Raw genomic sequence first — 18,148 nt, 5'->3', positions numbered from 1 at the left:
GTGCAAAGACGGGTATTGAAATTGCTCTGCTGGCCACAAATCAGGCCAATGGATCAGTCCCTTATCTGGAGCAAGGCCGTCATCACTCTGTAGCTGGAAAAAGAGGAAGAACCCTGGCACAGGGACCTTTTTCCTGACTGGACTGATGGATGTGACCCCTCTTGACCCTTGGATGACCGGATCACCTGGTGCACAGTCACATAAAAGTCTGGTAATCAGGGCCATTCTCTATCACTTTCAGCTTCATCTACAGCAGGTCAATGCAAATAGATCACGAAAGGCATTCAGAAAAGAAATAGCCTGTTCCAATGGGTGTAAGAATGTGAAGGATCCTGTTTTAATCAGATGTTTGATTTATTTATTTTCTCTGAAAGCATCATATATAAAAGCAGATAAATAAAACACCTGGGTAATTATTTTTACCATAAATATAGATTTTTGATCAGGATTGATGGTATTCCATTGATCATGCCATGATAAATAACAACTTGAAATCATGGCTTTGAAAAGACATTCATCAAAATAAGCACCCAAGGTCAATATTTGCATATAGGGCCAAAATAACCATTTATACTTCAATTAGTTCTCATAATAATCTTTATGTGAGCTCAGGGAGCAAAATTCAGCTTGCATTGTCACCGTACTTCACTTATATAAAATAATTATAATAATTATTATCATTATTTCCTCCTGTGTTTGCGTGTTTTTCCTCGAGGTGCTCCTGTTATGACAGATTGTGCTGACGATCGAGATGCAAATGGAGCTTTATTATAAAATCGGATGGTCGTACAGGCAAAGGTAAACAGGAGCACCAAGAACAATGGAGAAAATTCAAAACATAATAAAGATGTGCTATAAACAAGTGATGGTCAATCATCGCATAATACTGGAAAATAAACAGTCCAAGGATCAAAACACAGACCGCCAAACACAGTTAAACGCTTTGAAATGCACATAAACAGTAACAAGACTCAGCAAAGAGTGTGTGAAACTGGGGTATATATATATATATATATATATATATATATATATATATATATATATATATATATATATATATATATATATTATAGTCCATTAAATCACTGAGAATGACCATGACCTGTGTGTGTGTGTGTGTGTGTGTGTGTGTGTGTGTGTGTGTGTGTGTGTGTGTGTGTGTGTGTGTGTATGTGTGTGTGTGTGTGTGTGTCTGTGTGTGTGTCTGTGTGTGTGTCTGTGTCTGTGTAATCAGAGGGAATGAGGAACTGGTGTGGAAAAGGTGCATGATGTTATTTGTAGTCCGGTTCAGTGACAGATCTGTAGTTCTCCAGCGATCTGCAAGTATTGCTGGTGATGATGACAGCTCAGGTTTCCCCCACAGTCCAAAGACACGCGTTACAGGTGAATTGAATAAGCTAAGATGGCCGTATATGAGTGAGAAGGAGTGTGTATTGATGTTTCCCAGTATTGGGTTGCAGCTGGAAGGGCATCCGCTGTGTAAAAACATATGCTGGCGACCCCTGATGAATAAACGGACTAAGCCAATGAAAAATTAATAAATGAATAATTACCATTATTATAATGATAAACGTTATAACGAATCTAAAAGCAAGTGACTTAAAAAGATAGTCGATTTGAGCTTTTGATTCTTTAAATAAATGCAATGTAACCAAATAAAATAAAAAAACAACCAGAATTTTATAATAACTCATTGGCAAATAAAGTGGTGGCATGCAGCATTTTTATAGCATGCCGAAGGAGAGCTGCAAAAAGAGCAGATTAATTCAAAAAGGCAATTGTGTGAAGCTGTAGGCATTTCCTCCACTCAGTGTGTGTTGTTATCAGTCCCTCAGGAGAGGATGAAGACCTTTCCCCTGTTCAGTCTAAATGCAGCTGGCAGAAAATGTATGAGCAAGAGTTTGACTGGCAGCGAATGCCCGCAGAGAGTTAACAGTGAGGTGACTCAGAAAGGGGGCTCTTAAATGACAGCATTGACCAAAATATATCTATTTTCTCATTCTCTTATCAGAGCTAGAGGGGTGCTGTTAAAATAATCTGAAGTGAGCTTAAAAAAATGGCCCGGGGATCTCCCGTTATTTAAAAAGCGACAAAATGGCATGAAGTGGAAGAGTTATTTTAGATTTCTATCTACATCCAAAAACTATAACCTCATTTTCAGCTATTACATGACTCTTTGAAAAACATAATTCAGATTGGTCAATTGCAGAATTCTTGTTTCACACAAACATAACTGGGTCCACCTTGGAAATTTATCATCACTTCAAAACTTCAGATTTTGTGTTTCTAAAGTAATTTTAGTGTTTGAGTGCTGTTTTGTATATTGTAATGGACTAATTTTTTTCTGAATAAAAGCTTTAAGATGATTTTTAAAAGGTCAGTATCACACACACACACACACACACACACACACAAAAAAAAACACAAATACACTGCTAGTATTGAATAAAATAGATAAAATAAATCAGCTATTCGAAATGAGTTAATAAAACTATTCTGTTTTGAAATGTCTTGAAAAAATCTGCTCTCCTTTAAACAAAAATTGGGGAAAAATAAACAGGGGGGGGGGTCTAATAATTTCGACTTCAACTGTATATAAACACATATATCATATATAGAATTACAGTCAATATTGTTATTTAAATCATTAGAGAAGTTTTTTTAAACATTTAAATATAATAATTTTAATAATTTTTTTCTCTTTGCCATGATGACAGAACAAAATATTTTTCTAGTAAATTTACAAGGTACTAGTACTGTATTTAGCCAGTTAAAGTCTTAACTAGTGTAATGCCGGGGAGTAACACCACAACAGAAGGTAGGATCCAATATGCAGGTTTATTCACAGTCAGGCAAGCAGTGGTCCATACGGGAGCAAACAGGTATGTGAGGACAATCCAGAATCGTAGTCAGTTTAACAATCAAAAGGTCGAAAGGCAGGCGGCAGACAAGGATAACTAAATAAACAAGGCTAGGTTCAAAACAGGAAAACAAGACAAGGAAAACGCGTTGTAATGCTACTATACAGTGAACAAGACTCGGCAAACTGAAGGGGTGAATGTGTGGCTTAAATAGTGTGTGTTAATCAGTCTCTGAAAGTCCTCAGGTGTGCAAATGTAATCAAGCTAGATGAGTGAGCAGGTGTGTGGGTGAAAAGCATGTATGAACTTGAAGTCCATTAACTGGCAGATTTGTAGTTTCATGACTGAGGGTTTACCAGCGACATCTGGTGGTTTGTTCACTGGTAAACATGACAGAGCCCCCCCTCTAAGGAGTGGCTTCCAGACACTCCTAATACTGTTCAGGCGGGAGGTGGAGCGGAGGCGGAACTGGGGGAGGGATGGAGGGCCAGGACCATGCAGCGGGGGCGTACCTGGAGCGTGGAGCTGCGGAGGGCCTGGAGCGTGGAGCTGCGGAGGGCCTGGAGCGTGGAGCTGCGGAGGGCCTGGAGCGTGGAGCTGCGGAGGGCCTGGAGCGTGGAGCTGCGGAGGGCCTGGAGCGTGGAGCTGCGGAGGGCCTGGAGCGTGGAGCTGCGGAGGGCCTGGAGCGTGGAGCTGCGGAGGGCCTGGAGCGTGGAGCTGCGGAGGGCCTGGAGCGTGGAGCTGCGGAGGGCCTGGAGCGTGGAGCTGCGGAGGGCCTGGAGCGTGGAACTGCGGAGGGCCTGGAGCGTGGAACTGCGGAGGGCCTGGAGCGTGGAACTGCAGTGGCCCTGGATCATGAGGCTGCGACCATTGAGGAAGCTTAGGAGGCGGTGGCCATTCAGGTAGTTCAGCAGGCGGCGGCCATTCAGGAAGCTCAGGAGGCGGCGGCCATTCAGGAAGCTCAGGAGGCGGCGGCCATTCAGGAAGCTCAGGCGGCGGCGGCCATTCAGGAAGCTCAGGTGGCGGCGGCCATTCAGGAAGCTCAGGCGGCGGCCATTCAGCGAGCTCAGGAGGCCGCGGCCATTCAGCGAGCTCAGGAGGCCGCGGCCATTCAGCGAGCTCAGGAGGCGGCGGCCATTCAGCGAGCTCAGGAGGCGGCGGCCATTCAGCGAGCTCAGGAGGCGGCGGCGGCCATTCAGCGAGCTCAGGAGGCGGCGGCGGCCATTCAGCGAGCTCAGGAGGCGGCGGCGGCCATTCAGCGAGCTCAGGAGGCGGCGGCGGCCATTCAGCGAGCTCAGGAGGCGGCGGCGGCACTGGAGGGTCTGGCAGCACTGGAGGGTCTGGCAGCACTGGAGGGTCTGGCAGCACTGGAGGGTCTGGCAGCACTGGAGGGTCTGGCAGCACTGGAGGGTCTGGCAGCACTGGAGGGTCTGGCAGCACTGGAGGGTCTGGCAGCACTGGAGGGTCTGGCAGCACTGGAGGGTCTGGCAGCACTGGAGGGTCTGGCAGCACTGGAGGGTCTGGCAGCTCTGGAGGGTCTGGCAGCTCTGGAGGGTCTGGCAGCTCTGGAGGGTCTGGCAGCTCTGGAGGTAGCGGTGGCAGCTCTGGAGGTAGCGGTGGCAGCTCTGGAGGTAGCGGTGGCAGCTCTGGAGGTAGCGGTGGCAGCTCTGGAGGTAGCGGTGGCAGCTCTGGAGGTAGCGGTGGCAGCTCTGGAGGTAGCGGTGGCAGCTCTGGAGGTAGCGGTGGCAGCTCTGGAGGTAGCGGTGGCAGCTCTGGAGGTAGCGGTGGCAGCTCTGGAGGTAGCGGTGGCAGCTCTGGAGGTAGCGGTGGCAGCTCTGGAGGTAGCGGTGGCAGCTCTGGAGGTAGCGGTGGCAGCTCTGGAGGTAGCGGTGGCAGCTCTGGAGGTAGCGGTGGCAGCTCTGGAGGTAGCGGTGGCAGCTCTGGAGGTAGCGGTGGCAGCTCTGGAGGTAGCGGTGGCAGCTCTGGAGGTAGCGGTGGCAGCTCTGGAGGTAGCGGTGGCAGCTCTGGAGGTAGCGGTGGCAGCTCTGGAGGTGGCGGTGGCAGCTCTGGCAATAACAGCTCTGGTGGTGGCATCAGCTCTGGCAACTCAGGTGGTGGTGGCCATTCTGGGGGCTCAGTTGATGGCATTTCAGGAACTAGAACAGGAACAAGGACAGGAACGGACTCGGAACAAGAAGCCATCTTGTGAGCTGGTGGCAGATTGGCGCTTACCACATTGTGAGTTGGAGGGCTGGAGGCAGTCATCTTGTGAGCTGGAGGACTGGAGTCGGCCATCTTGTGAGCTGGAGGACTGGAGTCGGCCATCTTGTGTGCTGGAGGACTGGAGTCGGCCATCTTGTGTGCTGGAGGACTGGAGTCGGCCATCTTGTGAGCTGGAGCAGCCATCTTGCAAGCTGGAGGACTGGAGGTGGCCATCTTGCAAGCTGGAGGACTAGAGGCGGCCATCTTGTGAGCTGGAGCAGCCATCTTGTAAGCTGGAGGACTAGATGCGGCCATTTTCTGAGCTGGGTGTGTGGTGGTGGAATGAGCAGCAAGCCCCGTTGCCATCGGGTCTTGCTGTCCTATGCCCCCCCCCAAAAAATATTTAGGGGTGTCCTCCACCTCGCCTACGGTGAAGGGGGACCCACTTATTTGCAATGCCAAGTCTACGTAATGCCTTATTGTCCAGTGGGGCTCATGTAGTGGCATACATGAATAAAGGGGCTCAGCTAGACCACCACGAAAAAATATCATAAGGCATAAATCATCCATAGATGTTAAATGAGCCAAAGAGATAAAATCCTCTACATACTCTTCTATTGTTCGGGCTTCCTGACGAAGACACATAATCTTGATACCCGCTGGATCCATTGTGTGGCCGAGTCTTCTGTAATGCCGGGGAGTAACACCACAACAGAAGGTAGGATCCAATATGCAGGTTTATTCACAGTCAGGCAAGCAGTGGTCCATACGGGAGCAAACAGGTATGTGAGGACAATCCAGAATCGTAGTCAGTTTAACAATCAAAAGGTCGAAAGGCAGGCGGCAGACAAGGATAACTAAATAAACAAGGCTAGGTTCAAAACAGGAAAACAAGACAAGGAAAACGCGTTGTAATGCTACTATACAGTGAACAAGACTCGGCAAACTGAAGGGGTGAATGTGTGGCTTAAATAGTGTGTGTTAATCAGTCTCTGAAAGTCCTCAGGTGTGCAAATGTAATCAAGCTAGATGAGTGAGCAGGTGTGTGGGTGAAAAGCATGTATGAACTTGAAGTCCATTAACTGGCAGATTTGTAGTTTCATGACTGAGGGTTTACCAGCGACATCTGGTGGTTTGTTCACTGGTAAACATGACAACTAGGTTAAGGTGTACTAGACATGTTTAATTATAGGCTGTAGATAATTATAAAAAATATTGAGAGGGATATTAACCTTAAAATTACCTTAAAATGGTTTTAAATAATAAAAAGCCTTTATTTCAGCCAAACTCAAATAAATAAGACTTCCTTCAGAAGAAAGAAAATATATAGAAAATCCTGTGAAATAGTCCTCGATCTGTTAAACATCACTTATATCACACAATATTTGAAATTAAATAAAAATTCACAACAATTTTGACTTTAACTCAAATATATATTTCTTATATTTTAGTAATTTTCCTTATTGAAACTGCAAATTTTTTTTAGAAAGGTACATTTTTTATACCTTGTTGTTTTTTGCACAGTTGCAGAGGTTAATGTCACATAATAATTAAATATAATTGTGAATAAAAAAAAAACAGAGATAATTGTAAATTGATTTCAGTTTTGTTTTCACAGACTTTTAATTTATACTTTCATGTTTTTCTGTATTTCTTTTCTTGTTTCAGTCAGTAGTTTTTTTTACAAAGCAACCGATTACATTGGTAATTGGTGCCTATTTTTATGATAATTATTAAGTTGGACTTAAAAGCACATTTTACCATCCTTTCCTGCTGTGCTGTGACATTGGTTCAGTTTAGCACAACAATTTTAAAATGTTTACTTTTAAAGTATATAAATAGGCTTTACTGCATACATATGAGGGATTCTTTCATATTGTACCTCTTATATTTTGAATTGTGCATTCTATTGTATTTTATGGTTAAAAATAATGCCTGTAAACTTCATGAAACATATCCTGAGAGAAAATTACCAGTACCTTTTCTTTTTTTAATCTTAGTGTTGTTTGTGGTTTGTTCCATGTATTGGTAGCTTTAAACTTCTTTTTATCTTGCTTACTTCATTGAATTCTCCTGCACAACCGAAAATATCAATAATGCATGAAATGCTTAATTTGATGAAAGTGCAGTCAGCCGTATTTATCTACCCAATCATGGTTCACTGCAATAATCGCATCAAAATGTGATGACACAACAATCTGTTCTCAACAGCCATGACAGTGAGTCAATGAAATGCATGTTTTACAACGTCTAGCTGAGATAACTGTCGACAACAATTTTCAGATAGTTATGAGAAGTTATGGGAAGCTTTTTACACCAACCAAACAAACAAATCAAATCTGGTTAAATGAAAGCATAACAAATATTTCACTTCCCAAGCAAAGTAAATACACAGATCCACAGCTAAATGAATAGATCACTTAACGACAAGAGAAAAATGAGGTCTTTGTTTCTCATTTGTAGGGGTGGGAGACTGGTAATGTGGATCTAATGGGACAGAAGAGGTCTGAAACAGAGCCGGCAGTCCATCTTCTCTTTCTAATGATTACTTTAGCTGACTGCTGTAACGGGGTCAGATGTCACAGTGTGCTTGATTTAGAGTCACTGGCCCATGGCTGGGTGATGGCAGAACTGGACACTCAATGAAAGCTGAATGTCCACATATGAGGGTGAGATCAGAATGAATAGTAGACATCAGCATCACAAAATGAACTAGTATTATTTGTATACTTTCCCATATATTTATCCTACCATAGTATTATAAATAAATTTATACAACAGTTCTGTCTGGCTCTTGAATCTGATTGGCTGATAGTCGTGAGATATTCTGCAAATAACTCGCCTCTTCACTCCTCACTCTTGTGTATTACTCCTCCCACATACAGCAACAAGCAGGGGACGCTTTACACTTTGACAAATATTACTGCTGTTTGACAACATAAAGTACTTTTGAGGTTTTTAGTTGAGAATGTAGTTGTTTAGATGGCAACTATGCTGTTTATGTCTAAGGATTTAATTAACTATTTTAAAATATTTATAATTTCTGAGAGACAGCGCGTCGGCGGCCATTAGCCAGTCATTGAGCAGACCAAAGAAGGTTGACATTGTCCATCCACAAGATGGCGACAGAGACCACATAATAAGCCCTTAAAGCAGTGGTCCCCAACCTTTTTTTCACCGCGGACCGGTCAATGGTTGTCAATTGTACAACGGACCGGTGTGGGCCAGGGGGGTGTGGGTGTCTTCACGTCAACACTGCTACTGCGCTCGTGCATCCAGGTTAATCATGAACAACTTTGCACCATCGCGGTCTGATTATGTTTCAATCAAGGTTTATATGCATCAAATACATAACATCTGTGCCAAACATTTCAACTGACAAACATGTTAACAATAATACAACCGTATAGCCAAATTAAATGTATGCATTGGCATGTTACAGCCCTAATGAGTATGATTATGTGAAACTCCATATAGATACATATTGGAATGATTTCGGGTACTTACTTAGCGATGCACGCACACATATATGCACAATCCTTAAATGCTCAGCTGATTTGGACTCAATACCTGTTTTATAACTTTAAACTATCAACAACCACCAATGATCTATGTTCTATCGTTCTTCCCGCTCCCATGGTGGATTTTGGCATAGTCTATTTCACGTGAGATGGCGGGGGTGAGTGGAAGAAACCAAGTCGCGTAGGGAATATTTTCTACAGAAATAATTTATGATTTCCTATGTGGCCCGGCATCAATTGTTCCACGGACCGGTACCAGTCAGTGGCCCGGTGGTTGGGGATCACTGCCTTAGAGGAGGAAAAACCCAGCGTCGTTTTAAGCTACAGCTGATCAAATCATTATAAAACTGGTAAGTGACTTTCTAAGTAGCGCTCTCTCTTTTGTATGTTGTAGTGCTGTATCCCACAGTAATTGTTGTGCGTTGTTAAATGTGAGATGGGACTCATCCTCAAGTCTTAAAACCAGAGATGGCCATCTGCTCCTGAGTCTCCTGTTTTTGCTACTGCAGACTAGTTCAATAAGCACAAAGAAGAAATGCCCACATGTTCAGCGATTTTTCTTATCACAAAAACAGCAGTAATCTGTTAGTGATTGCTGCTACTTGTGCAATATTGCTCATGTATAAACACAGTAATTTATAGAACCTTTAAAATAGTTATTTTTTATTTTTTTACATCACAAATGGTTCTGTATTGTTACAAGGCAAAAAACACAAATTTGGTACTGTTTACTGTACACAGCACTTTGGCTAAGGTTGTCACTGAATGTTGAGAAATTGGCAGTTAATTCTGCTGTGCAAAGATTGGACTGGTAGTATTATGAGTGGTTAAAAAGTCCTTTTTAAAAGCCATTATAGAGCCTCTGCACCCAAATGAAAGTGTTTTGGTTTCCTGTTACAAACATAAATTGCAATTTTTTTTTCTTTCGATAATTCATACTTCAAGGAATCTGCTGTGGTTTGATTCTGACTAAAGTACTAGTTCTCAAAAGCAATTAAAATGGCCCAAAATGGGAGTTAGGTTTGAGGATAGCTTTTCCACCAACCTAATTTCACCAAGTAGTAGTAATATGCAGATCAATACTAAAATATCCATATCTCCGATACCAGCTTTGTGTGTTCTTGAATCAGTTATCTTATCAAAATATTGATATTTCAATAATTTGAAGCAAATATATATTTTATTGGAAGCATAAATACAGCAGAAAGTAACCACAATAACCCTAGTTTCTCTGAATAAAGCCAACTTAGTCGTACTACTTGTTCTTGCGCTTGCAAAATCATGTGCGTAATATGACACTACACTACTGCAGCTCACACTAGCTAGCCACTCAGTCCGCTGGCCTGGCACATGCAGTTATTTGTGGAGCTACTTCACTTCCATAGACTCAAACAATGCGGTTTGTGACATGTGTAACAAAACAGTGAGGTACTTTGGTAATACCACAAACCTAATCAAACACCTACATAGAAATCACATGACACAATATGACAACGCCATGACTAGGAGGTCAGAGAAAGAGGAAAGGAGAGGCACAGATGCTGCAAGGACGAGACAGACATCCCTTTCAGTGTCCTTAGGTGCAGCAGGCAGGCACTAACCAGCTATAAAGGGAGAACATGCAGCGATGTGACTGTATTAAGGGTCTTGGGTTTTTTGTGACAATGATAAAACAACCAAAAAATAATCAAAACACTTTCATGAGAACCGGATTAACATGTCACTAAATGTAGAAGTGTGAATGTTTTATACATACTCAGATGCTGTCAATAAATATGTAAAATTTTTTTTGTATGATAATTCTTCATTAATAAACAACAAACAAAAATAACCTGTAATATGCCTCGCATTCAGAATAAAGTGACACTTGTAAATACTTTAATTACCCAAACAGTCATTTTTGGGCAGTATCAGAATCGGATCGGTATCGCCGGTACTCTCCTTCAGTTTACTTTGTATCTGATCGGATAGGAAATCAGTGGTATCGCACATCACTATCAAGTAGGGCAAGTTCCTGGAGTAACATGTATGTTTAACCTGGAACAACATTCTAGTCAGCCAACCAGAGTTAAGGGATACATTTACCGTTTATGTATAGGCTTACGGTTAGGTTTGTGGATTTCTACATGATTGTTTTACAACTATTATTCCTCTCTGATTTTGGATATTATTTACAGTTATGGTTGGGTTTAAGGGTATAGAACAGGTACTAATGACATTTTTTTTTACAAAAATTATGTTCCAGGCACAACATAGAATAGACATTAATAAAGAACCAAATAGTACTTGGCAAAATCATGTATTTGCATTTTGAAAAAAGTTTCACATCTACCCGACAACATTTTTCAAAACAATCCGAGTTTATACACATCTGCAAGAATGTCCAAAAACATTGTATTATGCATGTAGAGCTAGCATTTCTCACTGTCACATTGTTAGTATACAGTACTTCTAGGAAAGTGATGACATGAGGCACTTATTTTCTAAGGATAATTTGCTGTGTATGTATACATCTCCACATTTGGTTGTATTGTGAAGTAAATTCAAACTTTATGAAAAGCGTTATGAAACACTTGAGCATAACAACACAACCACGAGCTCTCGTATGTTTTGCACTTCCTTTTAATCTCCCCTAAACACGTATACATTTCTGTGATGTCATAGTTTTCAAAGACTTTCATTTTATGAGATATGAGTGATTTTGTGATGCTTTAGATGTGACGTCTACTATCATGTACACTCTTTCTGACTTATACGGTTTGATCTGCCCTATCACTTTTAGGGCAAATAAGTGCTCTTTGAAAATCCTAACCAAAACTACAGTAGGGTCTTGATAATCATTTGGAGTTTTATGATATTTCTCAGTGCATTTAAGCTTATACACTCACTGTCCACTTTATTAGTTATACCTTACTAAGTATACTACTCAAGAGCGGTGTTGTCGTGCGCCTACTGAAGGGCAGTGGGGGGGGGGGGGTCGCAGGGGCACTTTTGATCATTTTGGAAGGGCACTTTCTGTTCAAGACTAAAAAGGGCATGTGCACTGCACAGGTTGAGCCCTATGTGTGCACGTGCCTGAATTCAAATCTCCTGTTCCACCACAATCTGGTGACTGTGGAGGCCATTTCAGTACAGTGTAACCATTGTCATTTTCAAGAAACCAGTCTGAGATGATTCACACTGTATGACATGGTGTGTTATCCTGCTGAAAGTAGCCATCAGAAGATAGGTACACTGTGGTCATTAAGGGATGGACATGGTCAGCAACAATACTCAGTTGGGCTATGTGGCGTTGACACGATGCACAATTGCTCAATGGGCCCAAAGCTGTAGCTGCTCTAGCCCATCTGCCTCAAGGTTGGACATGTTGTGCTTTCAGAGATGCTCTTCTGCATACCTCTAGTGGTTATTTGAGTTACAGTTGCCTTTCTATGAGCTCAAAACAGTCTGGCCATTCTCCTCTGACCTCAGGCTTTAACAAGGCATTTGCGCCAAAAGAACTGGCGCTCAATGGATATTTTTACTTTTTCAGGCCATTCTTTATAAACCCTAGAGATGGTGGTGCGTGAAAATCTTTCTACAATATTCAGACCAGCTCACCTGGCACCTACAACCATGTCACATTCAACGTCAATTAAATCACCATTCTTAAGTTGCTGCCATGTGATTGGCTGATAAAAAATTGCATTAATGAGCAGTTGGACAGGTGTATCTAATAAAGTGGCCGGAGGGTGTTTTTTTTTAGGAAGTTAACAAAATCCTATCATGTACATTTGACAGAATCTCTTGTCAATAATAAACACTGACCAACCAATAAAAGTGACAGAGTGAGAATGAACTTTTGCGGTTACAGAAGGTCATCTCATCACCTTTGGATTTCTAGACAGACAAACAAAGCAGGGCCAGGCCTGAGGGACATTATGAGTAAACAGCCTCTGTAATGGGTTCCTAATCGGACTGGGCAATCTGGAAAGGGGGGCCCGGAGCCGTGCCGGACCAACAGCGAGCTGGAGGTGACTATGTGGCAGTTATTATTAGCGCTATCATTGATCAGAAAGGGAGAGTGCTGCAGATGAAGTGGAATGATGGATTTCATGGCTTCAGCCCACTCTCGCTGCCTGCACCGAGCAAGGAAAAGAGGAAAAAACTGCAGGGATAAAAGAGCACTGAGATGAATTTGCACCAGCTCTAAGCTCATTTTCATTTTTAGTCCTTTTCTGTTTTATACAGCACACGCACACACAAAAAGATTCTATGTACAATGGAGGGCAAAAATTGAGGAAAACCTACATCCCAAATTTCAAGGCCAATGCTTAGTGGAACTGAGGTTATCCAAACAGACATATTAGCAATTTTTACACATATTTCATATTAAGAAGCAACAACATAAACAACTAAATGAGATATGAAAAATAGCATTGATCAAAACTAAAAACTTTTCTGTTGTTGGCGTTTATCATCTGCCACTATTTTCCTTAATTATCTGACAAAGCCTATTTCACTGAAATCCTAACTTTCCAGTTTTGTCTGATTTGTAAGCGCTGAGCTGTTCTAAAATGACTAAACCCCTTTGACAACAGGTTGTCCAGATGAAGATCAAATAGATGAGCCTTTTAGTCATAACAAGAGAAGTTCATCATTCTAAATCTATGATTTCTGCAATATTTTATCTTAAAAATGTCACTAACTCATTCAAGTCTCCCAGTCTCTCATCCATAAAAGACAAATGCACAAGAGAAGGCCATGACAGTTCAGCATTGTAGCTGGAATCGATCACCAGTTCACCACTAAAAAAGGTGAGGATTTGTTTTAGCATGTCCTAACTTTTCAACATATTAAGTTAAGTCAAGTCAAACTTTATTATTATCTAGAGCACTTTACAAACACATAAGTGAGCTAAAATGCTGTACTGAAAATATACAACAAAATAAACATAATAGTATTTTAAATAGATAAAATACAAGATAAAATATAGCTAAACTACCTAAAAAGCACATCAATTAAATAACCAGTTATTAAGATTTAAATTAAGATTCAAATGAGAACATGGAAGAGGCCTGTCTAAGCAGCAGCAAATCATTTCAAGGTCTAGGACCTATCACAACAAAAGCACGATCCCCTCTAAGCTTATGCTTTGTTTTTGGCACAATCAGGAGAAGAAGATCAGCTGACCTTAGAGAACGAGTAGGCTTATAAGGGTGTATCATTTCAGAGAAAAAGGTTGGGTAAGACCATCTAAAGATTTAAAAAGAAATTAAAATGCTTGAACTGTATTCTAAAATGAACGGACAACCAATGAAGCAAAGCTAACACAGGGGAAATATAGTCATATTTACGAGTATCAGTATACAGGCGTGCTGCAGCATTTTGCCCCATTTGCAAACAGGCAATATAGTGGACCTACTCCCCACATACAGTGGATTACAGTAATCTAAACAAGTGGTCACTAAAGCATGGATCACTGTCTCAAACTGTTGTTTAGGTATTTATTGCTTTATTTTGCTAGTAGTTGTCTTTAAAAGCTAGATTTAACTACCGCTTGTAACAAACAGATCTGACAACCACTCATCCAACCTGCAGAGGGAGCCCTCACCGGAATTCTAACTCAGTTTATGAGTTTATGTCAGTTCTTTGTTGGTTACTTCCTGTTTGGTGGCCATATGTTAACCTGGCAACACCAAACAGTGCGAAGTTTTGCCAGTATCTGCTGCCTTACCAAGCGTATTCTCACTGTTTAATCTGCCATTTTGTTATGACCTTTGAGCCTGTTATTTTTGACTACTGATTTTGGAATACTGTTTTTGCCTTGTTTGCCTTGGTAGACACTCTGTTTGTTACTTTGAACCTGCCTGCTTTTTGACTACAAATTAGCCTTGTGTTTTGGTTTGCTTGCTAATAACTATTAAACTTCTTGCATTTGGATCCCATTTGTCTCCATGTCGTCACCACTGCCATTGTCACACCGCTCTAATCTGAATGTCAAATTTAGTCAAATTTCACCTGTAAATTTGTGACTTTAACTTAATATGCTGAGCTAACAAACCTAAATTGAACAGAGGAGTCCCAACGGTACGTTCAAAAACCATTTTTTTGCTTTCATTAGAACTTAAAAAATCAAAAGCAAATTTAATCCGAAACAAATATTTAAAAATATATGACCATGGACCTTAAAACCAGTCAAAAAGTGTCATTCTGAAATAAGCTTTCTATTGATGTGTGCTTTGTTGAGATTGGATGGCTGACATACAACTATTTGAAAATTTGAAAAAAATCACCTTTAAAATTGTCTGAATGAAGTGCTTAGCAGTTCAAGTCATAATCAAAGTTTTTGTGGAAGGAAAGTTTTAAAACATTCGTTCATTCATTCATTTTCTTGTCGGCTTAGTCCCTTTTTTATTCCGGGGTCGCCACACCAGAATGAACCGCCAACTTATCCAGCACATTTTTATGCAGCGGATGCCCTTTCAGCCGCAACCCATTTCTGAGAAACATCCACACACACACTCATTTATACACACACTCATACACTACGGACAATTTAGCCTACCCAATTCATCTGTACCGCATGTCTTTGGACTAGGGGGGAAACCGGAGCACTCGGAGGAAACCCACAAGAACGCAGGGAGAACATGCAAACTCCACTCAGAAACAGCAACTGTGCGAGGCTCGAACCAGCGACCCAGCGACTTTCTTGCTGTGAGGCGATAGCACTACCTACTGCGCCACTGCATCACCAGTTTTTAAACATATTCATGAAATCTGGTATTTACTTAATATTCAAATGATTTTTGGCATAAAGGAAAAATCGATAATTTTGACCCATTTGATATATTTTTGTCTGCTGCCAAAAATATACATGGGCAATATAAGGGGCAATTCATGCATCATGAGTACCACAATTGTAAGAAGCAGTGTCAAGTTTAAAGATATTCAACTTTCACATGCAGTGCCACTCATCAAATCAGTTTCAACAGCAGTGGATCAATCAGAAGTACTCAGAGCTTGGGCAAGCATTGTAAGATTCTTCTTACTGTTGGCATGACAACTCTTTTATTTGAACACGGTGGAGGAGACTTTGTTTTAACATTCCTGAGTGGCGTGTGAATGCCTCCTAAAACTTGTTTGTGGTCCACAGTCACATATTGAAATAAAGCATATTAAATATTACATTTTCAACTATTAGAATAACCAATATATCCATAAACTCTGTCAAGGTTCATATTACTGTACTGTACATGAAATATACAAAAACACATTTACAATACTGTCATAGATAATAACTATCATAGATAATAGCTTATTCGTTATTAATAACTTATAGATATAACTATCGTTGTTACAAAGTTATTATAATGTAATGACATAATAACATCCAAAACAAAAGATAAACGTTTGTAATTACATATTACATGTGTACTGTGTGTGTGTGTGTGTGTGTGTGTGTGTGTGTGTGAATGTGTGTGTGTGTGTGTGTTTGTATAACTATAATTTACAAATGCTGTACATGAAATATACAAAACAGTTACAATACTATCTTAGCTGTAAATACAATGTAATCACAGGTTCATTACATAGTAATTATAATGTAATGACATAGTAATTACATTCAAAATAAAAGTTTGTAATTTCACATATATTGTGTATAATTACATATAAATACACAAATACTGTACATGAAATATGCAAAGAAGCATTTGTGTTTAAAACTATTATCTTGGATGTAAATAAAAAGTAATAGCAATGTTATTACAATGTATTTACAAAGTAATAAAGCTTGTAATTACATGTGTACTGTGTATATTTACGTATACAACTATAAATAAACACTTTACATGCAATATCCAAAGAAATATTTACATTTATAAATGTTATCTTAAATGTAAACTATTTAACTATAATGTAATGGCATAATGATAACAATGTAACAACATAGTTATTACAACCAAAATAAAAGTTTGTAATGACATTTGACATATTACATGTTTACTGTGTATATGTGTATAACTATAATTTACAAATGCTGCACATAAAATATACTAAAAATGTACAATACTATCTTAGATGTAAATACAATTTATAACAATGTAATTAAAATTTTTTTACATAGTAATTATAATGTAATGACATAGTAATTACATCCAAAATTAAAGTTTGTAATTACTAATACATCTATATAAAAATACTATAAATGAAATATACAAAGAAACATTTAGGTTTATAAATATTATCTTAGATGAAGTTACAATGTAACAACAATGTATTTACAATGTAATGACAAGGTAATTAAGTTTGTAACTACATGTGTTCTGTTTTTATTCATTCATTTTCTTGTTGGCTTAGTCTCTTTATTAATCCGGGGTTGCCACAGCTGAATGAACCGCCAACTTATCCAGCAAGTTTTTGAACAGTGGATACCCTTCCAGCCGCAACCCAATTCTGGGAAACATCCACACACACATTCACACACACACTCATACAGTACAGGCCAAAAAGCTGCAAAACCAGTTGTCTGCCAACCCTGCATCAGTGTGGAGAGGCTTAAAAGATTTTACTAATTACAAGACACCATCCCCCAGCATCAACAGCAATAAACATCTTGCAAATGAGCTGAATATGTTTCATTGTAGATTCGACATCTTTGACCAAACACCTCTCACCCGGCTGGACCATCCCCCCCTGCACTTCACATTAGTAAGGATAATGTTCGTCAGATCTTCAGTAAACAGAAAAGAAGGAAAGCACCAGGCCCAGACGGCGTTTCACCAGCCTGACGGAGAACCTGCGCTGACCAGCTGGCTCCCATTTTCTCACAGATCTTCAACAGATCACTGGAACAGCGCAAAGTTCCACCCTGCTTTAATCGCTCCACTATCATCCCAATCCTGAAGAAGCTAAAGATCACAGGACTCAATGACTACAGACCTGTTGCCTTAACATCTGTGGCCATAAAGTCATTCAAAAGACTGGTGCTAGCATATCTGAAGTACATTACTGGACCCCCTGCAGTTTGCCTATAGAGCAAACCGGTCTGTGGATGATGCAGTCAATATGGGACTGCATTATACCCTACAACTTTTGGACAAACCAGGGAACTATGCAATGATTCTATTTGTGGATTTCAGTTCTGCCTTTAACAACATCGTTCCATCATTGTTTGAGTACAAACTGACCCAGCTCTCTGTTCCTTGCTCTGTTTGTCAATGGGAATGGGAATCATATATATATATGATTTACAAATGCTGTACATGAAATATACGAAACACATTTACAATACTGTTAGATGTAAGTACCATGTTATAAAAATGTAATTACAATTTAAATACATAGTAATTATAATGTAATGATATAGTATTTACATCCAAAATAAACGTTTGTAATTATATATGTACTGATCATATGTATAAATACACAAATACTGTACATGAAATATGCAAAAAAAAAACATTTAGGTTCATAAATATTATCTTAGATGTAAATAAAGTGTAACAGCAATGTAGTACAATGTAGTGACAAAGTAATTATGTTTTTAATTAAATGTGCACTGTGTATATTTATGTATACAGC

The sequence above is a fragment of the Danio rerio genome, chromosome 21 (genome assembly GCF_049306965.1).
Source record: "Danio rerio strain Tuebingen ecotype United States chromosome 21, GRCz12tu, whole genome shotgun sequence".
Taxonomy (NCBI): Eukaryota; Metazoa; Chordata; class Actinopteri; order Cypriniformes; family Danionidae; genus Danio; species Danio rerio.
This window is presented reverse-complemented; position numbering follows the sequence as displayed.